This window comes from Struthio camelus, chromosome 25 (assembly GCF_040807025.1).
Source record: "Struthio camelus isolate bStrCam1 chromosome 25, bStrCam1.hap1, whole genome shotgun sequence".
Classification (NCBI taxonomy): Eukaryota; Metazoa; Chordata; class Aves; order Struthioniformes; family Struthionidae; genus Struthio; species Struthio camelus.
Genome location: NC_090966.1, coordinates 1,719,903 through 1,747,091, shown reverse-complemented (window position 1 = coordinate 1,747,091; position 27,189 = coordinate 1,719,903). Strand labels below are relative to the sequence as shown.

At 60.1% G+C, this 27,189-nt stretch overlaps 2 long non-coding RNA genes across 2 annotated transcripts; both read left to right on the top strand.

The window, feature by feature from the left end:
* The first annotated feature begins 851 nt into the window (after window positions 1-851).
* LOC138062157 (uncharacterized) lies at window positions 852-4,518 on the top strand. Its single transcript, XR_011136255.1, has 6 exons — window positions 852-932; window positions 1,557-1,618; window positions 2,302-2,386; window positions 3,011-3,072; window positions 3,756-3,840; window positions 4,465-4,518. It is a non-coding gene; the product is annotated as an uncharacterized lncRNA (long non-coding RNA).
* Window positions 4,519-8,017: 3,499 nt separating this feature from the next.
* Window positions 8,018-12,380, top strand: LOC138062252 (uncharacterized). Its single transcript, XR_011136325.1, has 2 exons — window positions 8,018-8,275; window positions 8,780-12,380. It is a non-coding gene; the product is annotated as an uncharacterized lncRNA (long non-coding RNA).
* Window positions 12,381-27,189: the final 14,809 nt, after the last annotated feature.

The window sequence follows — 27,189 nt, the reverse complement described above, 5'->3', positions numbered from 1 at the left end:
AGCTAGTGTGGCATAGTAAGATGTGATGGTGGTTGGAGGAGTGAAAGTGAGGAAAGAGGGGGAGGTGAGACTACGGTAGTTTGAGAAGCAGGCAGCTGGTGGTCCCGTGAGCCCAAGGGAGGGGGAAAGGGTGTGTGTGCTGCTGGATAAGGTAACGTAGGTGAAGGCAGAGCCTGACTGTGTGTGGGCAGTGCTTCTCGGGGGGCTTTATGGAATGGGAGCAGGACGTTTGTGACATTAGGTATTGCTGTGTCCATAAGGACATCTGCAGGCCTTGTAAAAGAGGAGCGAGAAGGTTTCACTCTGTGGCTCGAGAGAGGCGAAGTATTTGGCAAAGTGTGAATGGCCTGGGCAGAGGCTGCTGTCGTGGGTGTGGCAGCAAGTGGCCTTTGAGTTGGATTTCTCGAGTGCTACTGAAAGAGAGAAGGTTCTGGTTCTGTGCGTGCTTGGAAGGGTTGCTGCTGCTTTGCCAGGTTATGCAGTGAAAGGAGCGTGTTTGGGACCGTGCAGCCAAGTACTAAGGACAGCAGCAGAGTGGGCGTAGGCTTGGAGGGAGCGCAGTTGGGGGTTGGAGAGTGGAAGTGAGGGCCCAGGGGGAGGTTTGCCTCAGGTTGTTGGAGAAGCAGGCAGCTGTCGGTCTTTGTTGGTGCAGAGGAGGGGGGAAGGATGTGTGTGCTGCTGAGTATTGCCGTGTAGGGGAAGCTGGAGTGCGGGTAGTGCTTCTCAGGGGCTTTAGGGAAAGGGAGCAGGGCGTTTGTGAGCTTAGGCATTGCCGTCCCTTCAACTACGTTCTCCTGGAGGCTGCTTGTTTCTGTTCTTTCTAAGCGTGCGGGCCGATCTCTTTTAGGACGACTCACCGGAAAGGAAGGGAGAGGAGGCTCCTGGTGGTGCCCAAGTGGCGGCTGCTGCAGGAGCCCCTGCTGGTGTGAGAGGTGAGTTTCTACACATGGAGGGGCTTTGTTTCTTTGCTCTTTGGGCTGGGTGAATGAAGTGAAATGGCGATCTGCCTGTGCGAGGGTAGAGCACGCAGGTAGGCGCTGGGCAGGCAATGGCGGGGAGGGGGGAAGGGAACGTAGCTGGAGGGAGATGTTTTGTGGTAGTGCTAGGGAAGGAGGGTTGTTTCTTGGTGCCTTCCTGCGGGTGGGAGGGTGTTTGGCTAGTGCTTTGCGGGTTGCTCCTGTAGCGTGCCGAGGGATTGTGAAGGGCCAACTCTGGAGCTGCAGTTTGGAGGGGAGATGCCGGCAGAGCTGCGTAGTCGGCGACTGTGGCATGGCAGAGCCTTGTTTGGATGCTGGCCGAGCATGTGTTGGGCGTTCTTGGTAGGGGCGTGAGCTGTGCTGCTGGGCTTGGGCATGTGGTGCTGGCAAGAAGGCGGCAGGAAGTGGCGATAGCGTGGTGGTGCGGCTGGGGGTGCAGGCGGCCTTAAATGACGCTGCTTTGTTTTTCCTCGGGAGTGGAACCGTTTGGTGTGTCCTGGGCGCAGGGCTTGCGTGCTGGAGGAGAGCAGGAGAGGGAAAGAAGGAGCGGTGGTGTGTCATTTGTGGCTTCCTTTGCAGGTGTTCCGTCGGCCGCAGGAGCGGAGCAGGAGGACGAGAGCGACTCTCCCTGGGATTCCGAGGTGCTTTGTGTGAGGGGCGCGGTGGGTTGCCCGTGGGGGGAAGTGGGCGGGAGCTTGCCTTGGACGTGGGCCCTAGCAGGGATGAGGCTCAGTTGCCGCTTGTGGTGGCTGCGCCACAGGTTTGTTCCTGTGAACTGGAGCAGCCTGTGCTCCGTGCAAGCGGTTTGGCGAGGACTGTGCCTAAGTGGGGTGTGCTAATGTCGTGGGTGTGGCAGCAAGTGGCCTTTGAGTTGGATTTCTCGAGTGCTACTGAAAGAGAGAAGGTTCTGGTTCTGTGCGTGCTTGGAAGGGTTGCTGCTGCTTTGCCAGGTTATGCAGTGAAAGGAGCGTGTTTGGGACCGTGCAGCCAAGTACTAAGGACAGCAGCAGAGTGGGCGTAGGCTTGGAGGGAGCGCAGTTGGGGGTTGGAGAGTGGAAGTGAGGGCCCAGGGGGAGGTTTGCCTCAGGTTGTTGGAGAAGCAGGCAGCTGTCGGTCTTTGTTGGTGCAGAGGAGGGGGGAAGGATGTGTGTGCTGCTGAGTATTGCCGTGTAGGGGAAGCTGGAGTGCGGGTAGTGCTTCTCAGGGGCTTTAGGGAAAGGGAGCAGGGCGTTTGTGAGCTTAGGCATTGCCGTCCCTTCAACTACGTTCTCCTGGAGGCTGCTTGTTTCTGTTCTTTCTAAGCGTGCGGGCCGATCTCTTTTAGGACGACTCACCGGAAAGGAAGGGAGAGGAGGCTCCTGGTGGTGCCCAAGTGGCGGCTGCTGCAGGAGCCCCTGCTGGTGTGAGAGGTGAGTTTCTACACATGGAGGGGCTTTGTTTCTTTGCTCTTTGGGCTGGGTGAATGAAGTGAAATGGCGATCTGCCTGTGCGAGGGTAGAGCACGCAGGTAGGCGCTGGGCAGGCAATGGCGGGGAGGGGGGAAGGGAACGTAGCTGGAGGGAGATGTTTTGTGGTAGTGCTAGGGAAGGAGGGTTGTTTCTTGGTGCCTTCCTGCGGGTGGGAGGGTGTTTGGCTAGTGCTTTGCGGGTTGCTCCTGTAGCGTGCCGAGGGATTGTGAAGGGCCAACTCTGGAGCTGCAGTTTGGAGGGGAGATGCCGGCAGAGCTGCGTAGTCGGCGACTGTGGCATGGCAGAGCCTTGTTTGGATGCTGGCCGAGCATGTGTTGGGCGTTCTTGGTAGGGGCGTGAGCTGTGCTGCTGGGCTTGGGCATGTGGTGCTGGCAAGAAGGCGGCAGGAAGTGGCGATAGCGTGGTGGTGCGGCTGGGGGTGCAGGCGGCCTTAAATGACGCTGCTTTGTTTTTCCTCGGGAGTGGAACCGTTTGGTGTGTCCTGGGCGCAGGGCTTGCGTGCTGGAGGAGAGCAGGAGAGGGAAAGAAGGAGCGGTGGTGTGTCATTTGTGGCTTCCTTTGCAGGTGTTCCGTCGGCCGCAGGAGCGGAGCAGGAGGACGAGAGCGACTCTCCCTGGGATTCCGAGGTGCTTTGTGTGAGGGGCGCGGTGGGTTGCCCGTGGGGGGAAGTGGGCGGGAGCTTGCCTTGGACGTGGGCCCTAGCAGGGATGAGGCTCAGTTGCCGCTTGTGGTGGCTGCGCCACAGGTTTGTTCCTGTGAACTGGAGCAGCCTGTGCTCCGTGCAAGCGGTTTGGCGAGGACTGTGCCTAAGTGGGGTGTGCTAATGTCGTGGGTGTGGCAGCAAGTGGCCTTTGAGTTGGATTTCTCGAGTGCTACTGAAAGAGAGAAGGTTCTGGTTCTGTGCGTGCTTGGAAGGGTTGCTGCTGCTTTGCCAGGTTATGCAGTGAAAGGAGCGTGTTTGGGACCGTGCAGCCAAGTACTAAGGACAGCAGCAGAGTGGGCGTAGGCTTGGAGGGAGCGCAGTTGGGGGTTGGAGAGCGGAAGTGAGGGCCCAGGGGGAGGTTTGCCTCAGGTTGTTGGAGAAGCAGGCAGCTGTCGGTCTTTGTTGGTGCAGAGGAGGGGGGAAGGATGTGTGTGCTGCTGAGTATTGCCGTGTAGGGGAAGCTGGAGTGCGGGTAGTGCTTCTCAGGGGCTTTAGGGAAAGGGAGCAGGGCGTTTGTGAGCTTAGGCATTGCCGTCCCTTCAACTACGTTCTCCTGGAGGCTGCTTGTTTCTGTTCTTTCTAAGCGTGCGGGCCGATCTCTTTTAGGACGACTCACCGGAAAGGAAGGGAGAGGAGGCTCCTGGTGGTGCCCAAGTGGCGGCTGCTGCAGGAGCCCCTGCTGGTGTGAGAGGTGAGTTTCTACACATGGAGGGGCTTTGTTTCTTTGCTCTTTGGGCTGGGTGAATGAAGTGAAATGGCGATCTGCCTGTGCGAGGGTAGAGCACGCAGGTAGGCGCTGGGCAGGCAATGGCGGGGAGGGGGGAAGGGAACGTAGCTGGAGGGAGATGTTTTGTGGTAGTGCTAGGGAAGGAGGGTTGTTTCTTGGTGCCTTCCTGCGGGTGGGAGGGTGTTTGGCTAGTGCTTTGCGGGTTGCTCCTGTAGCGTGCCGAGGGATTGTGAAGGGCCAACTCTGGAGCTGCAGTTTGGAGGGGAGATGCCGGCAGAGCTGCGTAGTCGGCGACTGTGGCATGGCAGAGCCTTGTTTGGATGCTGGCCGAGCATGTGTTGGGCGTTCTTGGTAGGGGCGTGAGCTGTGCTGCTGGGCTTGGGCATGTGGTGCTGGCAAGAAGGCGGCAGGAAGTGGCGATAGCGTGGTGGTGCGGCTGGGGGTGCAGGCGGCCTTAAATGACGCTGCTTTGTTTTTCCTCGGGAGTGGAACCGTTTGGTGTGTCCTGGGCGCAGGGCTTGCGTGCTGGAGGAGAGCAGGAGAGGGAAAGAAGGAGCGGTGGTGTGTCATTTGTGGCTTCCTCTGCAGGTGTTCCGTCGGCCGCAGGAGCGGAGCAGGAGGACGAGAGCGACTCTCCCTGGGATTCCGAGGTGCTTTGTGTGAGGGGCGCGGTGGGTTGCCCGTGGGGGGAAGTGGGCGGGAGCTTGCCTTGGACGTGGGCCCTAGCAGGGATGAGGCTCAGTTGCCGCTTGTGGTGGCTGCGCCACAGGTTTGTTCCTGTGAACTGGAGCAGCCTGTGCTCCGTGCAAGCGGTTTGGCGAGGACTGTGCCTAAGTGGGGTGTGCTAATGTCGTGGGTGTGGCAGCAAGTGGCCTTTGAGTTGGATTTCTCGAGTGCTACTGAAAGAGAGAAGGTTCTGGTTCTGTGCGTGCTTGGAAGGGTTGCTGCTGCTTTGCCAGGTTATGCAGTGAAAGGAGCGTGTTTGGGACCGTGCAGCCAAGTACTAAGGACAGCAGCAGAGTGGGCGTAGGCTTGGAGGGAGCGCAGTTGGGGGCTCTGATAGGGCTGTTATACTTCCAGAGCCTGCGTTCCTTGACGGCCTGCCAGAGTCCCGAAGCAGCAGTGAATCTGCAGGTAATGCTTGAGCGGCAATCCGAGTTGTGCTTGGGCGGTCCTGCATTTGAAATGCAGTTTGTGGGTGAAGTGTTTCTGGAGATTGCTTGCCCCACTCTCTGCTTGTTTGTGTTGTCGCTCACCTAGGTGTCTGCAAAGGAGGGAGGAGAGTGTGAAGGACGCGAGGCTGCTGCAACACAGACTGATTTTCAGTGTGACGGACAGGTGAGGAGCTGTGTTGAAGAGCTGTGGAGATGTTAGCCTAGAGCGAGGTGTTATTCCCAAAAGAGCGCAGGCGGAAGACCGCAGAGAGTAGCAGATGTGAAATATACTTTAGATGTATATTATCTTGGGGCTCGCTCTGAAGAAGGCTGTTGTGAGTGAAAAGAAGAAGGTAGTGCATGCTCCTGCCCTTTTTGTGAGGCTCACGGCACAATCTTTCCTCAGGCGATGGGCGCAGAGCTGCCGGCGGAGGTTGCTGATGCTCCTGGAAAGCAGTTGCTTCCAGAAGGTTCACTTGAAGTTCCAAAGGTTTCCTGCGGTGAGCTGCAGGGAGACAAGTTGCGGTTGCAAGAGGAACTGGCCAGGGTGAAAGCCAAGGTAGGCAAAGCCTGTAGCGGCCTGCATGACTGTGAGGAGGTGTTTTTCCCCTGTAAACGATGGGGAAAAGCCCTTGTTGAGGCTGTAGGGTAGTAGTGCAGTGGTGTCCCTTCTGTTGCCTTCCCTTCTTCCCGCCGCTGCCCCATGGTGGCAAACAGACCAAGCGCGTCAGGGAGCTGCCCTTTCAAGCGTGAGGGGCCAAGCAGTGTGTTGGGAGCAGCCTCCTGGTGGGTAGGTGTGACCCAAGCAGTTTGTTGTCTCTCCGAACCCGCCTGAGCTTTGAGGTGGACCTGAAGGTGACAGTGGGTGAGCTCCGGGTGCCCTGAGAGTGCTGCGTGTTTTCCTGTGGAGGCAGCTGTACTCTTTGTCTATATTTGGCTGTGTGTGTAGAGCTTTGGTTCCTTCTTTGTAGCTGGTCAAATGCCTGCGAAGGTGACAGTCTGTGTTCTGGGGGGGGTGCAGCTCTTGAAGGGGTGCGATCCTTCTTCATGGTTTGCGCTCGCACACGCAGCGCTGGTTGCTAGGTGGGGTTTTTGCGCTGTGTACGGGAAGCAGCATGTCAGGCAGGTGCTGTGACTTGTCCTGTTCCCTGACTGTAGGAGGAACTTGACCTCCTAACCTAGCTGCCCGGAGAAGGCTGTGGGTTGGCCCTAGTGCTGAGCTTTTTCTGTAGAAAACATCTTGGCCATCTTGTGGCTGCATAATGCAAATGTGCCGCAAAGTGCTATAGTTGCTGCAGGGCCCTGGGGATGAACCTGTAGTTAGTAAGCATTAGGATCCCGAAATGCTAATTCACTTCCAAGTTGTTTTTGGAGGCGTTCAGAGCTACTGACTTGCTTTCCGTTCACTACGCCCACCGCTGCCACCAACACAAGTACGGAGTTGAAGGAAGGAGTGTAGGGACCGGCTTTCCACCAGTTGTGTAAGAATAAGGTATAGCAGCCTGGGCAGCGTTGGACTAGAAGTCTTTGTGATTGTGGTCGTTATCCTGGAGTTGGGAAGTGCCAGCAGGAGAAGGGAGAGCCTTTGCAGTAATGCTTCCCATGGGGGAGCAAGGAGCTGGATGCTAGGAGCGTCCCGAGTCATGGGAAGGAGTAGGATTGGTGTTGCAGCTGCGTTTGGTCAGCTGGCAGGAAATTGAGATGGGGATGGGAGAGGCCGGTATGAAAGCGGAAGGAGCAACGTGGTTCTGGAGAGTCGAAGCAGTGGAGTCGTCTGTCTGAAAGCGAAGCTGACTAGCGTGGGTCCTGGTTGTGGTTTTACAGTTGCAGGCGTTGGAAGAGCAGCGTGTTCAGGCTGAGCGTTGTGTTCAGGATTTGAAGACGGCCCTGGCAGAGAAACAGAGGGAAGCGACAGCTTCTTCCCGGCAACTGCAAGACCTTCTGGAAGCCTCTTTGGGAGGCGTTAGCCTAAAAGACCTGGAGGAACGAGTGGGACGGTAAGGAAGTGGCACAGTGCAGCAAGGCTTTGCTTTGTGGGCTGGTGTAACAGCAACAGGATGGCCTTGTTGCATCTCAGCAAGTCAGTACACGATTTTGGGAGAGGCTTTTGCTTTGGACTGTGTGATTTGTCGCTGTTGTGCCAGTGTTGGTGCTCCTGTGGATTTCCATAACGAGGCCTGTGTTTCTTTTCAAGACTTGAACTGGAAAACGCCCGGCTGGAAGACACAGGGCAGCAGCAGGCAGCTAGACTCGAAGCTCTTCAGAAAGAGCTGCACGCCTCTGCCTCTGTAAGCTAGTCCTAGCCTTCCTGTTTCATGAGCTACTGTGCGCAGTTGTGTGTGTATGTATGCGGGGGCGTTTTTCGGAAGAGATTTTCCTGGGGAGCCTCGGGGAAATCATTCCCTGCAGGCTGCAGGCGATGGGCTGCTGTTGGTGCGCTCGCAGGCTTTCTGGTTTTGTGCGCTCCTCTGCTGAGTCTTACTTAACAGTGTTTGAGGTAAGGGTTTGGCACTTGTGCACCGGTGTGAATGGTTGCTGCTTTGTACCGGTGGTGGTGCTTAAGCCGTGTGGCAGCAGCACTTGAGCTGTTGCTGCCTTAAAGGCGTTCTGCAAGTGAACTTGTGGAACGTCCTTGGTGCCAAGCACGTCGTTGCCAAGTCTTAAGTGGCCTCCTCAGGCTGTGCCAAGAATTCCATTGCCCGCTGGTCGCTGAAGATCCCCCTGGAGCTTTAAATTAAGCTGTGCTCTGCCCGGATGGGGATACCTAATTACCGTTGGCTATTAGCGGAGGGCCTGAGGAAGGTGTTCTCCAGTGTGCGTGGCACCTTTGCCCCCGTGAGCCCCTCGCTAGTAGCGGGTGGTCTTTGCTTTAGTGGGGGTGGGGGGGAGGGTGGTGTGGGGGAGAGAGGGGTGGCAGGCACCAGTTTCTGTCCCTCGGTCTTAGCCTGGGTGGTGGAAATATTGAAGTGCTGCAGTTGGCGTGGGATTCTGTCCGCTGGAGTTGTGGGGCCGGCCCTCGGCTAGCAGAGAGAGATGTCCTGCGGCACCTTTGTGAGGAAGGCTGTGCGCACCTAGTGCTTCTAGGTGCCGTGAGTGAGTCGTGTGTGCCATTTCTTCTTCCTGTCCGGAAAGCGTGAGAGCGGAAGAAGGCCAGGGAAGGAGCTGGCAGAGTGGAAACAACCCGCAGAAGCCCGCCTGGAGGAAGAAATGAAGAAAAACATTGCACTGCAGAAAGAATGCAACAGGTAACAGCCTTTGAGTACTTGTAAGAGCTGTCGAATGAGCGGGGAGTCAGGCGTTATGTACCTTGCCCCTGCGACTCCGAGTACGTATCTGTTGGTGAGCGAGCTCAAGGCTTGCGTTGGGTCTTGCAAGTGGCTTCTGTAGGGGAGCGTGCGGTTTTAGGTAGGTGGAAGTGCAGGCAGGAGGGCAGTTGTCCTGGGAAGAGAGGGAGGGCGGGAGGGCAGGAAGAAGTCGCTTGTGTCTTGTGCCTGTTGTCAGGCAGAGGGAGAAGCTTCATGGGAGCAGATGAAATGTTGACTGGGCAAGTGATGTGTGGGAGGGGAATGATGTGGGTGGGTGGGTTGGTGTGGTGTTTTGGCTTGGTGTCTTGTTCTGGAAGTGCTGGTCTGTCCGCCATGGTGCAAATGAAGTAAGCCCCGCACCGTATGCGTGGTGCTTAGGAAAGCGCATGCGTAAAGGCGGACTGTGCTTGGGCTTCCTACTTTACTTGCTAATGTGCTGTGCAGGTCGAAGAGGCTTCTGGAGAAAGCTATGAAGAAAGTGAGGGCGTACGAGAGGCGGGCGCGAGAGTCCCAGATGAATTTCCCGGGCGAAAGGGAGGACCCGTGTTCGGGAAGGGGCAGAGAAGTTGCTAAATTAAGAACAAAGGTGAGCTTTGGTTGGCTTGTTGTGGTGCTTGTTTTGGAAAGCTGTAAGATTCTTTTCCTGGCTGTTGGGTTGTGGTGTTAATTATGTGGTGGCCGTGTTTTGAAAAGAACGGCTGTCTCTTACGGTCCCTGAAAAAGCCTGTGTAATCCTTTGGGAAGTGAAGAGGCGTTGCGATAGCGGGGCACTTGTGAGCCTGGGTCTTTCTGGGCGAGAGCCCAGCTTGAAAGCTTGAGGCCCTGGCAGCATCTTTGAGGTCTGACAGATGAATTTGTGCTCTGGAAGACCGGTAAGTAGGACCATTATAAGCCTAACCACAGTATGAAAGGCAAGGACATTGGAAGCATAGGTGTGAGAGGTGTGGAAAAGGTGCGTTTCTGCAGAGAGAAGACGACGACGAGGAGGACGGCGGCAGAGTTTTAGTTGACCTTTGGGGCCTACTGAAACCCTGGCACTTCTTTGTTGATTGTCTTCTAAACTCAAACCTGTGTGTGTGCGTGTATGTAGAAAGAGATAATCATTTCTGTTTCCTTTTTCCTGAAGCTTCAGGTATACCACTGTAAACAAGTGAATACCTTGTGATTATTGTATATTGTTGTCAATATGATTACAGTTGTTATCGCTCCCGTTCATTAGTTCATTAAACTTGGTTACTTACCTGTTACAATAGTAAACTCATTCCTAAGGAGTAGGGACACCTACACTACCAGCCGACCCTGTTTAGTGTCGGGAGCCCGCCGAATTACCTTACCAGGGCAAAATGCCTCTCAACTGGTTCGGTCGTTCTGCGGAGGCCTCCCGGCACAAACGGACACGCTCGGTGGATTGTCACAGAACTGCGTACGCTTAGACCTCTGGGTCTGCTTAGGTGAGTGAGTCCTTTCCCTGTGTGCAGGTCCGTGAGCTGTGCCGCTCCCTGGAGGCAGAGCGGAGGAAGTCGAGGCAGCTAGAGAAAGCAAACGAAGGTGCGCGAGAAGAGTTGGCTTGGCTGCATGGGAGCCGTGACAAACTGCGGAAGAGCAAGCGGCAGCTGGAAGAAGAGGTGGTTGCGCTGAGGTGTCGCTTAGAGGCCAAGATGAGGGATCAGAGGCACAGAGAAGAGGATAAAAGGGAGATTGAACAAAAGGCTGGGCAAGAGCTAAGGCAAAAACTACAGGAAGTCAATCTCTTTCTGCAGGTGAGCTCCCTTACCGCTAGTACGCGCAGTCCGTTTGTGGCTCGTCATTCATTCTTTACTGTTGTCATTTCTCGGTATGTTCTGCTTGTGCCGGTCAGTGCTGTGGGGTCATGGGCTCGTTATAGCTTCCGGAGGTTGCTGAAGGGTGCGAGCTTGTTGGATGGTTGTCCTCAGGCATTCTGAGATGTGGTGAATAATCTTCTTTACGCACCTCGGTCACTGGCGAATCTGTAACAGCGCCAAGAAAGAGGAGAATTGCAAGTGGACTAGTGTCTTAGAGAGACAGAGGTGGCTTAGTACTAGCTCTGATTCAAAACAAAACAAAGCAAAGCAAAAAGTTGCGCTGAGAGCCGGTTTCTTTCTGAACCAAAAGGATGATGTAATGGGGTGCTTTTGGGTTTTGCCCTTGATTGTAGAGGGCAGTGAGGAGGCCCAGTTGGCTCCCTGGGTGAGGTTGTGCTCTTCAAAGTGGGTGTGTGAAAGTGACTGGGGGGAATGATCTCTTTTTCTTTCCTGGGGGTTGAAACTGCATTATCTGCTTCAGACACAGGCAGCCGCCCAGGACCGAGCGGAACAACTAAGAGCCGCTTCTGCAGCTTCCGCAGTAGGCCGACTGCAGCAGAGAGTTAGGCATTTAGAATATGAATTGGCTCTCACAAAACGCCTGCAGTGAGAGAGCGCTAACGAGAGGCTTGCGGAAGCTGCTGCTGCTGCGCAATGCTATGAGCCCTGCAGAAGCCACTCTCTGGCAACGAACCCGGTGGGCAGCGCTTCCTCTGTGACGGAGAGAGTGGAAGCTCATATGGCTGAGGTAAGGCATTGGGAATACCTGTTATTCTCAAGCTGAAAATGAGCATCCATTCCTAGCTCCACCGCACCCAATCTAGGAGTCTAAACACGCCTGCTGACCCTCAGAGCGCTGCAACCTCGGCAAAAGCTCTGGTCCGGGCGCGCCCCAGAATTAGCAGTCCGTGTGACGGCACGTTCCTCACAGCGTGGTGAGCAGCGTGCCCTGAGGTTTGGGAAGGGCATGCCGAGAGTGGGCAAGGGAGCACGTGATTCTTCACAAAACGCCGTGATCCGTTCCCCTCCTTTGCACAGAGTGGGGGTGTGGAGAAGCTCTCGAGTTGGGGATTGCTTTGTGAGACAGTTAATGCCATAGAGTAATGGGAATGCTGGGCCGTGGTGGACAAAGACTTTCTCTGTACTGGGGGTGATGTTTCCAGTGTTTATTCCCATGTTGCAGTTGGCTTGAGAAGCTAATGCTACAAGAATGTAGCTCCTGAGGCCTTAAGGGTATCTTGTCTGTACTTGCAGGTGCGGCGGGAATGGTCAAAAATATCGCTGAAGAACTTGAGCAAGGTAATCTGTCAGGATCTGTTAGCGGTGTTACCAAGGAAGAGGACGGTTCCTCCATTTTGAACACAACTACTGGAAAGCTGCCAAGCTCCTGTGCTAAGCACAGTTGTTTTCTACTAGTAAGCTTTCCAACCTAGAGCTCTGCGAGGCAACTTGCTGCTTATGCAAATAACAGTCGTACAGAGTCGTCTGCAGTTGCCTTTAGATCACAGAGAGGAAAAGCGGCCTATGCGCACGTTCAGCCCCTGCCCCCGAGCCCCGAGCAATTCCACCTCTTCAGGATAATTGTTTCTCCAGAGTTGTGGCTTGGCGGTGACTGGGCCTGTTGCAAAGCAGGTAGCCCCTGAGAGCAATTCGAATTCTTCTGTCCCAGTAGCCTTTACTCTCCTAGCGAGTGGCCAGCCGTTGCGCTAGAGCTCTTTCCGTTTGCTAGGACGGACACAAATCCGTGGCATTGAATCCGTTTGCATTGTGACTGGAGTTGCCTGTCTCCTGGGAGTAATAAGGTTTGTTTGCTTTGGGGACCTTTTCCTACTGCAACACTAACATAGGGCATTTTCTCCCCTCCCGCTCTCGCCCCGCCCCTTCCCCAGCAATGGCTGAGCTGAATGGCTGGATCGGCTGGAGCTTCTCCCTGGGCATCTACTGAAGGATCTTCAGAAAACGTAGACCAGGAGCCGCTTTCCAGGGCAACGCAAGAGTGCCGCGATGTTTTGACAGCCCCGTTCCAGAGAGCTAAGAGTGGTTATCCTGAGACTACTACCTCCTGACAGAGGGACTCGCGTTACCAGGCTGTGAGGAAAAGCAACCCTTGCCACTGTTTTTGTACGAGTGCAACAGTGCGGTGTAGCCAATAATAATAACGTGCGGTCTTTAACTGCAAGTATTGTGTTCCAACTGGGTATTTAATAAATGTTGTAATCTAGTAGGTGTCTCCGTTTTATTCTGTTCCCCTTCCTGACTTTGCCTGCCCTGCGCATATGCCTGTCCCCTCTGCTCGTGTCTCTTATGGAGTAGTACGTGTTGCATTGCTGCCAAATGGTGGATGCTGGTGGAAGTCTGGCCTGCTGCGGCACTTGCGGGCGAGGGCTGCGTTTTGTCCCAGGCTTGGAGTTGTTCAGCGCTAGGCAGCACGGACGATGGAAGTCATGTTTCTGAAGGCCTAGCCAGGCTTTCTTCCTGGGCAGGCGCTTAGCCCTTCTGCCTCGCGCTGGTCTGGCCAAAAGTCACTTATGCAGACAGCTCCAGGCCTGAGGGCAGAGAGGCCGTTTGTCCAAGGGAGAGCTCTGCTCTGCTCTGCTCCCTCCAGCTGGCTTCCCAGCTGCTCCTTCAGCCTGTCCTGGCAGCCAGGCCAAGGGCCAGCATGCAGACTGTGTGTTTTTCCTCAGCGGGGGCTGGAAGCACGAGTGTGTGAAGACAGGGGCCTCGATCGTGCCCAGGTGCAGCCCTTGGCGGTTCCCCTTGTTGAACTTGACAAGGTGCCCGGTTGCCTCACGTCTCGCTCGTAGCGGGGCACTGGACTCTTGCTGCCTTTGAGAACGATGCTTCCTGTGGTCTGGGCAGAAGGGAGGGCGAGAGCTTCTGGTAGCCAGGAAAGGTTGCAAAGCCCGCCGGTCTGGAAGGCTGTTGCATCCGCTTGCAGTCTGCAAAGGGCAAAGGGGTTATGGAAGTTCTCTGCCCTGCAGCATGACTGGCAAAGCGGAACCGCTGTTCAGTGCTGGGCACTTGCTCTTCTCTCTGCAAAGCAAAAGCAGGTGCGGAACGCCTCTGAAGTGCCTTCGCTTTGGGTTGTCCTGTTGCCAAACTCTGAGAGGAACTGTTTTCCAGTGGTTCCCTGCCTGCTTCTGTCCTGCTGGGTGTCAGGGAGAGGTGAAAGTTCTTGGCCACCGGAGAAGCAGCACTGAAATTCAGCGCTGGCATCTGGCATGACAGGAGCTGGTAGCGCTTACAAGGCGGGTACAAGGCAAAGTGCCGTCTGTTCTGGCCCCTGCACTAGAGGAGAGGGATGGAGCTACTGGAGCGAGTGCAGCGAAGGGCTACTAAGATGATTAAGGGACTGGAGTAGCTCTCATACGAGGAAAGGCTGAGAGAGCTGGGATTGTTCAGCCTGCAGAAGAGAAGACCGCGCATCAGTGTGTAGGCAGGATGCGAAGGGAGGGTGTAAAGAAGTCGGAGGCAGACTCTTCTCAGCGGTGCCTAGCGGTAGGACGAGGGGCAAGGGGCACAAACTGAAACACAGGCCGTCCTGTCTGAACAGGAGGAAAAAGTTCTTTGCTGTGAGGGGTGACTGAGCCCTGGAAGAGGTTGCCCAGAGAGCTTGTGGAGTCTCCGTCCTCGGAGATGTTCACAAGCCGTCTGGCTAGGGTCCTGGGCCAACTACTTGAGGTGATCCTGCTTGAGTAGGGGGGCTGGCCGAGACGATCTCCAGAGGTGCCTTCCAACCTCAAACGTCCTGTGGTTCTGTGACAAGCAGGAGAAGCGGGCGACCGGGCATCTAGTCAAGTTCGACAAGGGGAACTGTCCAGGGCTGCACCTGGGGACAAACAGCCCCTGTGCCCTGGGGCAGGCTGGGGGCTACTGCCAGGAAAGCAGCTGGGCAGAGGAAGGCCTGGGGGTGCAGGTGGGCAGCAAGGAGTCAGCAATGGTTAGAGAAAGAAATCGTAACCACGTTTTAATCGTTTTGACAATAACTTTCTGCCAAAGGGAGCAATCGCCCTCCAGCCTCTCGCTGTGGTCTCTGCTAACAGCTGGAGCGATCCGCTTTCGGTGAGAGTCGCTCACCTCGCCGCAGCGCGACTCGCGGCCACTTTGGCTCCCTCCGGCACTTGGGCTTCCTACGGCGCAGCCGCAGAGCTGGGAGCCCAGAAGGACCGGCACGCTCGCGGCCTGGCCGGGCAGCAGCCAGAGCAGCCAGCTGCGGGGGTCAACCTAAGCAGTCGCCGTCTCTTCAGGCGCAACGAGCTACTTCAGCCCTGCGAGCTCGGCCAAGCGCTCGCGACGCCCGCGCCCTTAGGGAAACAGTGGGAGCGCAGGTTTGCGAGGAGCACAGTGTCCCGCACCTGGAGCAGCAGCAGCATGAATTCTTCAGGGAAATGACGGCACAGCAGAGTAAGAGCTGGAGCTGGGGGCCGCCGGGGAGGGACCCCCAACAAAGACGTCCTTCGGCCGGCCACAGCCACCCGCCGCCGCCGCCGCCGCCGCCGCCCCCCCCCGGCCCGGCCCGGCAGCGCCGCGAAGGAAGCGGCAGCTGCCCCCCGCCCGGCCCGGCCCAGGTCCGCCCCCCTGCTCCGGGCCCGCCCCCGGGCCCGCCCCAGCCGCAGCCCTGCAGCCTCTCTCCTGCCTCTAGGCCTCTGCCTGGCAGCCCCGGCAGGAGGCGGTCAAGGCAGTGTCCTGTGGGTAGGAGGCACTGCTGGAGCACTGCCACAGCCTCTGTCCTCATTGCAGGTTCTGGACGCTCTGCACAGCATGCTGCAGGAGCTGGTATTCAGTGCCCACGCAGGGAGCCTCCTGGAGCTGCAGCCCATCTTGCAGGTGCGGCACCGGCAAAGAGCCGGGCTGTCGCGGGGCTGCCCCTCGCCCCGAGGGGAAGGGACGCCTCGAACGCACACCAGCCACAGAGAGCACCAGGCACAGAGAGCACGCTGCAGGCAGGCAGGCAGCCTCTCTCGGAGAGCAGAGGGGGGTCTCCCCCGTGCTCTTTGCGGAGCCCAGGGTCTGCTGGCTGCTCTCAGAGTCCATGTCTCCACCCTCGTGCAATGCACAGGCAGAGCCTTGCCCACGGCCCCTGCCTGCCAGCCACCCCGCAAACCTCCCTTGGCGCCAAAGCAGAGGCAGGACGTGGACTCTCCTTCCCAGGCCCCCAGCACCTGGCAGGTGGCACTGCTGCTCCAGCGCCTCCCTGGCCTGCTGCGTCCTCCCCAGATCTGAGCAGGGCAGAGCAGCGCAGGGCCCCGCCTGTCCTGCGAGGGGAGCCCAGGCCTGGAGCTTTGTAATTTGGGCTTCCCAACGGCCCAGATCCGGAGCCCTCACTGCAGGCCCCAGCGGCTGGCTGCCCCAGAGCCCTGTGCTCCTGCCCAGGGGCCATGGGGTGGTTTTTGGAGGAGGGCAGGCCAAGGAGCGGAGGCTGCCATGGGCATGGGATGCAGCTGTGTCCCTGGGCAGGCACAGCCAGCCGGGGACCCTTGGGGCAGGAGCCCTGTTTGGGGCTTTGCGCCACTTGACAGGCTGCCTTGACGGCCACTGCAAAGCCTGCCAGGCGCTGGGCAGAGCTGCCACTGTGGGAGCAGCTGTCACGTTGGCGGGCTGACCAGCAGCTTTTCTCCTGCCAGGTCCTGCTGCCTTTCACAGCGTCTCAGCGGGCAGCTGAGCGGGAGAGGGCCGTGGGCCAGGTTGCGCAGCTAAGCAAACTCCTGGCCAGCTCGTCGCTCTGGGAGGTGAGGGGCCCCTGGAGCTGGTTAGTGGCAGAGGTGGGCTGCGGCGGCCAGGAGAGAAGGCAGAGGAGCTGAGAAGGGGGCTAGGTGCTGGGTGCTGGAGCAGAGGAGCCCAGGCTGTGGGCTGCGGAGCAAGGCAAGGCAGCAGAAGCAGCAGAGGAGAGGAGGGGAGGACCACGGGGGCTGCCCGGGAGGCTGCCCTTCCTGGGGACAGTTGTCTTTTACTCCTCCACCTACATTAAGTCCCATTGCCTTCCAAGGGCTGTGCAGGGAGGCTGCCTGCTCCTGGCCCTGCCACGGCTGCTGGCTGCTGGGTCAGGGCTGCTCGGCAGCAGGGGCCGTTGCCCCTCGCCTGGGCAGAAGAGCTGGCAGGGTGCAGGGGTGGGCAGGCTGGGACCCGTAGTGCTGCAGCTGATTGGCAGCAGTTGGAGCAGGGCTGGGCAGACGCCTCCTGCGCTCTGGCTCCCTCGGGCACCAGCACCGGGCCCATGCCTGGGTTCAGGGCTTTGGCACCAGTGGCTCCCGTCAGCCCTGCTACCAGTCCTTCCTCCCTCCCCAGGGCTGCGGCCCCAGCGGAGGAGTGTGCGCCAGCCCTGCTGCCTTGGGGATGGAGCATTTCCAGATGCTGGGGCAGCTGGTGGCACGTCTCAGACTGTGCTGCAACGACGAGGACGAGGACACCAGGCGTGGGGCTGCCGACGCTCTTTGCCACCTTGGCAGCTTCCTCCTGCAGCGAGAGAGTAAGAGAAGCCAGAGCGGGCTGGGCCCTGCCACACACCAACACGCTGGTTGACCTGGGTCATCCGGGGCTGGAGCGGGGTGAGGAAAGAGCTGGGAGCTGCGCTCGCCTTGCCTGGCCTGCCTCAGGCGAGGAGCGCTCTGACTCCCCGCCTGGAAGGCAGACATTGTGGGGTATTGTGGGGGAGTTTGGGCCTTTGTGAGCAGTGATTTCCAGCGGATGCCCCTGCTCCCGCTTGGCCCAAACAAGAGCAGGGTGGGGGCAGCCCTGTGGGCAGGGCAGGCTGGGGCTCTCTGCAGCTCCCTGGCCTTGACGTCTGCTCTGTTTCTGTCTGTCTCAGTCCTCCAAGAGGTGCTAGAGGACGGCAGGCCCTCGATCCGCTGCCTGGCTGCTCAGACCGTCCTGATCCTGGATGCCATGCAAACACAGGAGCTGTCAGGAGACCAATGCCAGCCGCTATGCTGCAGGCTGCGGAGACTGTGGGAGAGGTGGAGGCCTCCCCTGGGAGACGACTCTGTTTTAGCACAGCTCCAAGAACGCTCCCAAATGCTCCGTGCTCTGCACGCCGAAGACACCTGAGTGTGCCAGGCAGCCGGGGGCATTCCTGGCACCTGCCCCTGCCTGCAGCATAACTGCTCGCCCTCTGGCACCTCCCCTCGCTGGCCTCGTGCTACAAGTTCACCTCGTAGTTGTGCTCCCAGCAAAGAGCAGCCCTTTTTCCCCATGAGTGCAGGTGTCTTTTCTTTTGGCGCGACAAAGGCAAGCGAGAGAAATGGGCCATGCAAAGGCCCAGGATGTGCCCCAGCAGCTCTGTGCCACCCGGCCCTGCATCGTCGGTGCCGGCAGAGCTGCTGTCCAATACCCCTGCACCAGCCGGCGTGCACAGGCCACCTTCTGCTGCCCCATGGGGTGAAGGTGCAGGCTGTGCTGTGCGATGAGGTGAAGGACAGGCTCCTCTGGGAAAGACTTCCAGGCATCGTAGATTTGGTTTGGGTTTTTCTGCCTCTCAGCAGGCCTCAGGGCTCCTCGGGGCTGCGTAGTGCCAAGTGGGGAGACTGCAGCGTGTGCCCTATGTTTGGGGTGGTGACTGCCTTGTGCCAGCATGTTCCAAGGGCAGTCCTGGTGCTCAGGCCCTGGGACTGCCCGGGGGACAAGTAGAGAGAGAGGGAGCTGCTGGGGCACGTGGGCGGCGTGAGGAGCTGCAGCTGCTTGGGGCCAGGCAACTCCTGCCAGTGCCGGGGCTGCAGGTGTCGGTGGGGGAAGAGGTGAGGCCTTGGTCTCTGGGCATGGCAAGAAGGTGGCCAGTGCCTGGAGCGATGACGCTGGGCGGGATGAGGCTGCAGAAGGGGGCTGTGCCCTGAAACATGGGCAGGAGGCTCGTGAAGGCACTCTTGCCTGGTCCACGGAGGGGGGCCTCGTGTGCCTGAGCGCTCACCTGAGCCCAGCGTTGCCTCAGGAGTTGCTCCTCTGCAGCCTCTGCAGCAGAGCATGGATGCTTGGGGAGCGCAAGCGCTGTAATCTCTCCCTTCAGCTGAGGCCAGAGGTCTAACAAGAAATTGCCACAGATCGCTGGCAGCTGAGGGCAGCTGAGAGTCTGCACCCTGGGACCACACTAGGGTTGCCGCAGGGTGCGAGTGGCCTGCCTCTCAGCAGAAGAGCAGCCAGAAGTTGCCCCCAGCCAGGCTTTGCAGGGGTGCAGAGCAGGGCCCAGGGCAGCAGAAGGCAACACAGACAAGGGGGAGAAGGAAAAGAGTGGAAGAAGGGCAAGTTGGGCATTGGCCATGTTTTCAGGGAGCCCGGGCTGGCCCTTTCCAGCCAGCCATTGCAGGAGGAGGCAAGGCTGGTCAGGTGTTCTGCCAGCAATGGCCCGAAGCTGAGTTGTGCTTCTGCTTTGCTGGTCTGAGTTCTGGCGGGGGCTGGGGGCCGGGGGGGTTGGGTAGGAGGGGTGGCTTATCCGGACCTGTTGGCAACGGCCTTAGCAGGAGGGGCACGTTGTGACAGAGTAGCGCCTCGAGATGCTGGAGAGGTCACAGCACGCGGAGCTGATGGGGACTCCCTGGGAGTTGTAGTTGTTGTCCCTTCAACATTGCCTTTTCATTTCCTCGTTGCTGGCATGCCCTTTCTTCCACAGAGGCTCCTTTCAAGTGCTGGCCCGAGGGTTTCCGGGGCAGGAACATGTCAGGATGGGCCGAAGTCAAGGCCCAAGTGCTGGAGGGGTCCCGTGCAGAGAGGGCATGCCAGCCTAGGGCCCTTTGGTGGGGTTGCCTGTGACTCCCTTTACAAGAAGAGGCCGGGCACTGCAAGCTCCCATGCCTGAGTACAAGCCGCTCTGTGGAGCAGCTCGCTCTGTGGAGCAGCACACCGGCCCCTGGCCCCTTTTCCACAAGGCCCTGAGCGTCCTGCGAGGCGCCCGAGCTGTGGGAGCAGCAGCAAGGTCAGGCTGGAGGGCCACGGCCATTGGGGCTCGGCGGGGCTGTGCCCGCGGGGAGCGTGGTGCTCAGAAGAGGTTTCCCCAGGGCAGCGCTGGAGCTGCGCGGGCCGGAGGGGAATGCAGCCCTGCATGGGGTGTGGGGCTGCAGACTTGGCACAGCCGCTTGGCTTGGCCTCGGGCCAGAAGGGTGACACATGGCCCTCCCAAAGTTGGCTGTGGCTGGCGGCGGGTTGGCCCCTGTGTCATGGCACATGGCTGAGCACAGCTCCTCTCTCAGGAAGGCAAAGGGAGCTTCAGGAAGGCAAAGGGAGCTCAGTGGGCAGGCTGTGCTCTTCCCTGAGGCCTGGGGGAGTCTACCCGAGCAAGCACACCCACTGAAGGCATCCCCGTACACTTCTGGGACGCGTCCCAGCTGCCTCCACGTCTCCAGGGCAGGGAAGTCCTTGGTTCGTGCAGTGAGGCTGCAAGGACTCCTGGATGTAGTCCGCGATGCTTTCATAGCCAGGGCCCTTCTGAGCACATCCCCTCCCTGAGCATCGCCGGGCATGTGGCAGGGTCCGGCCAGCCCTCGCTAGGGTCCTGCCAGCAGTGCCCCTTGCTTTGGGAGGGTTGTTGGGAAGGCTCGAGTGCCCTGCCCAAGCCTGCGGGGCTGGGGTGGGAGCGGGGGCGGGGGGAGGCTTGCTTGCCTCCCCGATGGTGCTGGGCTGTGCTCCGAACTGAGGAGGGCTTTGGAGCATGGGAGGGGAGGTGAGCCGAAGCCCTAATGCCGCAAAGCCCTGATGCCGCGAGCACACATGGCGCCTGCTTGGCAGGGACGACTGCCGGCCAGCGCGGAGCTGTTTTCTGCAACCCTTTCTTTCCCTGCCCAGCGCAGTCAGCGTTGCTTCTGGCCACTGCCAGACTCTGTGGCCAGGAAGCTGCCACGAGAAGCCATGAGACCCTGTTGTAACAGCAGCAGCAGGGGTTACAGGGGCAAGGCCCGAAGACAAGACAGCAAGAAAACAACAGAACAACAGCAATAAGGGAAATAAGGGAAGAGAGCAATAAGGGAAAATACTGGCACGGAAGCTTTGGCAAAACACTGTCCCAGCAGCTTCCAACCGTAGCAGCATGGGTCATGTGGTCTCCCAGGCGGCACGGAGATGCCGTCTGCAACCCTTGCTCCCCGTCCAGAGGGTAGGCAGGAGAACTCCCAACACTGCCCGTCTCTGTGCCCAGGAAGCAGAGGCCTGTGAGGCCGGCCGGCCGGCCGGCCCCACCCTCCCTCAGTGTCACCCCCAAGGCTGTTGCTGGCCCTGGTGGGGAGGTCTACCCAACGGAGGGCCGAGGACCAAAGGCTCGAAGGATACTTCAGGTCGGAAGGCACCTCTGGAGTCGTCTGGTCCGACCTCCTGATCCAAGGTGGGTCAGCCATGAGGTCAGACGAGGCTACTCAGGGCTTTATGTGCGCCGGTATGGCAAACGCCCAAGGCTGGCGAGTGCGCGGCCTCACTGGGCGACTTGTTCTGCCGCTTGACTGTCCTCGGGCTGAAAAGTGCTTTCCTCGTATGTAGTCTGAACCTCTCTCCTTCCAGCCTGTGCCCCGTGTCTGCTGTACTCCAACCACGCAGCCCAGGGCAGAGCCTGGCTCTGTCTTGCGCGTGACCTCCCCGTAGCTACTGGAGAGCTGCCGTTAGGTCCCCCCAGCACAGCCTTTTCTTCTGCAGGCTCAGCACGCCCCATTCCCTCCGAATGGCCCTCCTCTCCTCACAGGCCAAGTGCTCCAGCCCCCTGACCGTCCTGGCAGCCCCCCGCTGGACTCGCTCCAGTTGGTCCGTGTCGTTCTTGCGTTAGAGAGCCCAGAACTGGACGCAGCTTTCTTCCTGCGGTTGAACGAGCGCCGAGCGGAGGCGGATGATCACTCCGCTCCAACTACTTACTGGCTGTGCTGCTGTTAATGCAGCCCCGGATGCTGTTGAGAGTCCTTGGTGCCAGGCACCGCTGTCGCCAGTCGCAGCTGTCCTGAAGGGGTTTCCCCAAGAGCACCTTTTTGTGGCCTTGTTTTGGGGCTGTTGCTTGAGAGGGGCTGGAAGATGTGTGGGGGCAGAGTGCTGGTCGCGTCTCCTCTCCCCAGACAGCCGCCGGTCACGGCTCTGAGGCGGTCGTGCATCATCCTGCCCAGCCGTGTCTTGCAGCAGTTCCGCACTGCCCTTTCCGCAGCTCTAAGCCTCTCTCCAGCCTTCCTGCTGGGGACAGCACTGCTTGGGGGCGCTCCTGGCTGCCCTTGGGACCCTGGGACAGCACCCCCTGCCTCTCCTCTTGCCCCGAGTCCCTGCCGGCTCCCCTCTCCCCAGAAACTTTTCCCCAGGAAACGCAGGGCATCGACGGGAGGAGGAGGAGGAGGACATGCGCTGCCTGCAAGCCTATTCCCTCCCATCCACACTCCTGCTGTCCTTGGGGAGCCACCTTCTGTCTGAGCCTCCTCCCCCAGCACTGCTCCGTCCAGAGCAAGAGCAAGAGGAACTCCCTGCCCCAAGAGCTCGTGGGGCTGCTGCCCTCCCAGGGCCTCCCGCAGCCGCAGTCGGGGCTCTTCGCTTGAGGTCAGCAGCGGTCAGGCTCCCCGGTCCGAAGGAGGAGCACGGCGGCCGAGAGGGCGTTTCTGGGCAGAGGCACGGCAAGGCAGCGCTGGATGGCTGTGGGCTCTGGAGGAGCCGGGGATGGCCTCCGGAGCTCCACGGGAGAGTGCCTAAAAGGCCACTGCTGCAGCGTGTCCACCCTGCGCTTCCCCTGGGACCGGTGAAGGGTCCTCAAGTGGCCCCAAGCCCCCCCAGTCCCCCCGAGCACTGCCTGTCTCGCAGGCCACCTTGGAAGAGCCCCCGCAGAGGCAAGCACCACGTGGAGACCCAGGCTGGCACGCGGAAGACTTTAATATTAGAGTCGCTGGAGGGGAAAAACCGAGCTTGCTCCGAGTGGAGGCCCCGGTGCAGGGAGCACGAGGGTCAGCCCGGAATCTGCAGCTGCCCCTTGGGAGAGAGGGGCGAGCAGTTCCCGCCTAGGCGGGCTTTGGGAGCCTCGTGGCCCAGGGCGGCAGAAGACAACAAGGACACGGGAGGGAAAGGAGAGAGCGGGAGAAGGGAAAGGCAGTGATGGGCCATGCTGGCAGAGCGCCCCAGCTGGCCCCTTCCGGCCTTGCTTTGCAGGGGCAGCCGGGATTGCTCAGCTCCCCTGCATCCACTGGCCAGGAGCTCCGTCCTCATTCCGGCATCTTCTTCATGGTTGCTGGAGGTGGTGCTCTGGGGCCGCCGCCAGCGGCTTTAGCAGGGGAGGCACGTCGTGCCGCAGTAGCGGCTGCCGATGCCAGAGAGGCTGAAGCCCCCGGAGGAGATGGGGACTCCCTGGGAGCTGAGGATGCTGCCAACGGCAGCGGAGGTGGTGGATCCGACGGCGGTGTTCTGCGGGAAGGAGCTGAGGATGGGGCCGGGCAGGGTCACCACCACAGGAGAAGGCTGGATGACAACGGTGGAGTCCTGGCACTGCCTGACACAGGGCTCGTTGCAGCTGTTGGCCAGCGGGGTCGGGCCGCAGGGCTGGCGCGGCAGGCAGGGGTTGTAGCAGGACATGTCTGAGGGCGGGAGGTGCGCCTGGAAGAGAGGGCAGGGAGGAAGCAGGCAGAGGACGGGGCGGGGCGGGGCGGGGCGTGAGAGGAGCAGCCTGTGACCCTGCCACGAGGGAGTCAAGGCCGCTGGTGGGCCGGGAGCTGGAGGCTGTGCAGCCCAAAGCACGGCCTTCTGCTTTGCCTGGACGCCAAGGGCCCTGCCAAGAGCAGCCAGGGCAAAGGAGGCTCCTGCCCAGCCCAGAGCCCAGAACACCCCTCAGGCAAGCACCAGCCCCTCTCCAGGCCAGAACTCCTCGCCTCTTTCCCCCTCCCAAGCAGCCCCAAGACCCAGCGTAGCACAGAGGAGCAGGAATCAGCTGAGACGTGCTGGAGGAGCAGGAGGAGGAGGAGCAGCAGAAAGGGCTTCAGGCTCACCTGGTTCCCGAGGAGGTGGAGGCAAGAGAAGTGGCTGAGAGAGTGGGGAGGCTGGCTGGCTTTTATAGTGCTCCTGCACGGCCCCAGGCCCAGAGTCACCCTGTACGTGGGCCGTAATTTTCCAGCAGACTCATCTCCAAATGCAAAAGAGCCTAGCTCATGGCACGGGTTGTGTTTGTTGTCCCTTCAACGTTGCCTTTTCATTTCCTCGTTGCTGGCATGCCCTTTCTTCCACAGAGGCTCCTTTCAAGTGCTGGCCCGAGGGTTTCCGGGGCAGGAACATGTCAGGATGGGCCGAAGTCAAGGCCCAAGTGCTGGAGGGGTCCCGTGCAGAGAGGGCATGCCAGCCTAGGGCCCTTTGGTGGGGTTGCCTGTGACTCCCTTTACAAGAAGAGGCCGGGCACTGCAAGCTCCCATGCCTGAGTACAAGCCGCTCTGTGGAGCAGCTCGCTCTGTGGAGCAGCACACCGGCCCCTGGCCCCTTTTCCACAAGGCCCTGAGCGTCCTGCGAGGCGCCCGAGCTGTGGGAGCAGCAGCAAGGTCAGGCTGGAGGGCCACGGCCATTGGGGCTCGGCGGGGCTGTGCCCGCGGGGAGCGTGGTGCTCAGAAGAGGTTTCCCCAGGGCAGCGCTGGAGCTGCGCGGGCCGGAGGGGAATGCAGCCCTGCATGGGGTGTGGGGCTGCAGACTTGGCACAGCCGCTTGGCTTGGCCTCGGGCCAGAAGGGTGACACATGGCCCTCCCAAAGTTGGCTGTGGCTGGCGGCGGGTTGGCCCCTGTGTCATGGCACATGGCTGAGCACAGCTCCTCTCTCAGGAAGGCAAAGGGAGCTTCAGGAAGGCAAAGGGAGCTCAGTGGGCAGGCTGTGCTCTTCCCTGAGGCCTGGGGGAGTCTACCCGAGCAAGCACACCCACTGAAGGCATCCCCGTACACTTCTGGGACGCGTCCCAGCTGCCTCCACGTCTCCAGGGCAGGGAAGTCCTTGGTTCGTGCAGTGAGGCTGCAAGGACTCCTGGATGTAGTCCGCGATGCTTTCATAGCCAGGGCCCTTCTGAGCACATCCCCTCCCTGAGCATCGCCGGGCATGTGGCAGGGTCCGGCCAGCCCTCGCTAGGGTCCTGCCAGCAGTGCCCCTTGCTTTGGGAGGGTTGTTGGGAAGGCTCGAGTGCCCTGCCCAAGCCTGCGGGGCTGGGGTGGGAGCGGGGGCGGGGGGAGGCTTGCTTGCCTCCCCGGTGGTGCTGGGCTGTGCTCTGAACTGAGGAGGGCTTTGGAGCATGGGAGGGGAGGTGAGCCGAAGCCCTAATGCCGCAAAGCCCTGATGCCGCGAGCACACATGGCGCCTGCTTGGCAGGGACGACTGCCGGCCAGCGCGGAGCTGTTTTCTGCAACCCTTTCTTTCCCTGCCCAGCGCAGTCAGCGTTGCTTCTGGCCACTGCCAGACTCTGTGGCCAGGAAGCTGCCACGAGAAGCCATGAGACCCTGTTGTAACAGCAGCAGCAGGGGTTACAGGGGCAAGGCCCGAAGACAAGACAGCAAGAAAACAACAGAACAACAGCAATAAGGGAAATAAGGGAAGAGAGCAATAAGGGAAAATACTGGCACAGAAGCTTTGGCAAAACACTGTCCCAGCAGCTTCCAACCGTAGCAGCATGGGTCATGTGGTCTCCCAGGCGGCACGGAGATGCCGTCTGCAACCCTTGCTCCCCGTCCAGAGGGTAGGCAGGAGAACGCCCGACACTGCCCGTCTCTGTGCCCAGGAAGCGGAGGCCTGTGAGGCCGGCCGGCCGGCCGGCCCCACCCTCCCTCAGTGTCACCCCCAAGGCTGTTGCTGGCCCTGGTGGGGAGGTCTACCCAACGGAGGGCCGAGGACCAAAGGCTCGAAGGATACTTCAGGTCGGAAGGCACCTCTGGAGTCGTCTGGTCCGACCTCCTGATCCAAGGTGGGTCAGCCATGAGGTCAGACGAGGCTACTCAGGGCTTTATGTGCGCCGGTATGGCAAACGCCCAAGGCTGGCGAGTGCGCGGCCTCACTGGGCGACTTGTTCTGCCGCTTGACTGTCCTCGGGCTGAAAAGTGCTTTCCTCGTATGTAGTCTGAACCTCTCTCCTTCCAGCCTGTGCCCCGTGTCTGCTGTACTCCAACCACGCAGCCCAGGGCAGAGCCTGGCTCTGTCTTGCGCGTGACCTCCCCGTAGCTACTGGAGAGCTGCCGTTAGGTCCCCCCAGCACAGCCTTTTCTTCTGCAGGCTCAGCACGCCCCATTCCCTCCGAATGGCCCTCCTCTCCTCACAGGCCAAGTGCTCCAGCCCCCTGACCGTCCTGGCAGCCCCCCGCTGGACTCGCTCCAGTTGGTCCGTGTCGTTCTTGCGTTAGAGAGCCCAGAACTGGACGCAGCTTTCTTCCTGCGGTTGAACGAGCGCCGAGCGGAGGCGGATGATCACTCCGCTCCAACTACTTACTGGCTGTGCTGCTGTTAATGCAGCCCCGGATGCTGTTGAGAGTCCTTGGTGCCAGGCACCGCTGTCGCCAGTCGCAGCTGTCCTGAAGGGGTTTCCCCAAGAGCACCTTTTTGTGGCCTTGTTTTGGGGCTGTTGCTTGAGAGGGGCTGGAAGATGTGTGGGGGCAGAGTGCTGGTCGCGTCTCCTCTCCCCAGACAGCCGCCGGTCACGGCTCTGAGGCGGTCGTGCATCATCCTGCCCAGCCGTGTCTTGCAGCAGTTCCGCACTGCCCTTTCCGCAGCTCTAAGCCTCTCTCCAGCCTTCCTGCTGGGGACAGCACTGCTTGGGGGCGCTCCTGGCTGCCCTTGGGACCCTGGGACAGCACCCCCTGCCTCTCCTCTTGCCCCGAGTCCCTGCCGGCTCCCCTCTCCCCAGAAACTTTTCCCCAGGAAACGCAGGGCATCGACGGGAGGAGGAGGAGGAGGACATGCGCTGCCTGCAAGCCTATTCCCTCCCATCCACACTCCTGCTGTCCTTGGGGAGCCACCTTCTGTCTGAGCCTCCTCCCCCAGCACTGCTCCGTCCAGAGCAAGAGCAAGAGGAACTCCCTGCCCCAAGAGCTCGTGGGGCTGCTGCCCTCCCAGGGCCTCCCGCAGCCGCAGTCGGGGCTCTTCGCTTGAGGTCAGCAGCGGTCAGGCTCCCCGGTCCGAAGGAGGAGCACGGCGGCCGAGAGGGCGTTTCTGGGCAGAGGCACGGCAAGGCAGCGCTGGATGGCTGTGGGCTCTGGAGGAGCCGGGGATGGCCTCCGGAGCTCCACGGGAGAGTGCCTAAAAGGCCACTGCTGCAGCGTGTCCACCCTGCGCTTCCCCTGGGACCGGTGAAGGGTCCTCAAGTGGCCCCAAGCCCCCCCAGTCCCCCCGAGCACTGCCTGTCTCGCAGGCCACCTTGGAAGAGCCCCCGCAGAGGCAAGCACCACGTGGAGACCCAGGCTGGCACGCGGAAGACTTTAATATTAGAGTCGCTGGAGGGGAAAAACCGAGCTTGCTCCGAGTGGAGGCCCCGGTGCAGGGAGCACGAGGGTCAGCCCGGAATCTGCAGCTGCCCCTTGGGAGAGAGGGGCGAGCAGTTCCCGCCTAGGCGGGCTTTGGGAGCCTCGTGGCCCAGGGCGGCAGAAGACAACAAGGACACGGGAGGGAAAGGAGAGAGCGGGAGAAGGGAAAGGCAGTGATGGGCCATGCTGGCAGAGCGCCCCGGCTGGCCCCTTCCGGCCTTGCTTTGCAGGGGCAGCCGGGATTGCTCAGCTCCCCTGCATCCACTGGCCAGGAGCTCCGTCCTCATTCCGGCATCTTCTTCATGGTTGCTGGAGGTGGTGCTCTGGGGCCGCCGCCAGCGGCTTTAGCAGGGGAGGCACGTCGTGCCGCAGTAGCGGCTGCCGATGCCAGAGAGGCTGAAGCCCCCGGAGGAGATGGGGACTCCCTGGGAGCTGAGGATGCTGCCAACGGCAGCGGAGGTGGTGGATCCGACGGCGGTGTTCTGCGGGAAGGAGCTGAGGATGGGGCCGGGCAGGGTCACCACCACAGGAGAAGGCTGGATGACAACGGTGGAGTCCTGGCACTGCCTGACACAGGGCTCGTTGCAGCTGTTGGCCAGCGGGGTCGGGCCGCAGGGCTGGCGCGGCAGGCAGGGGTTGT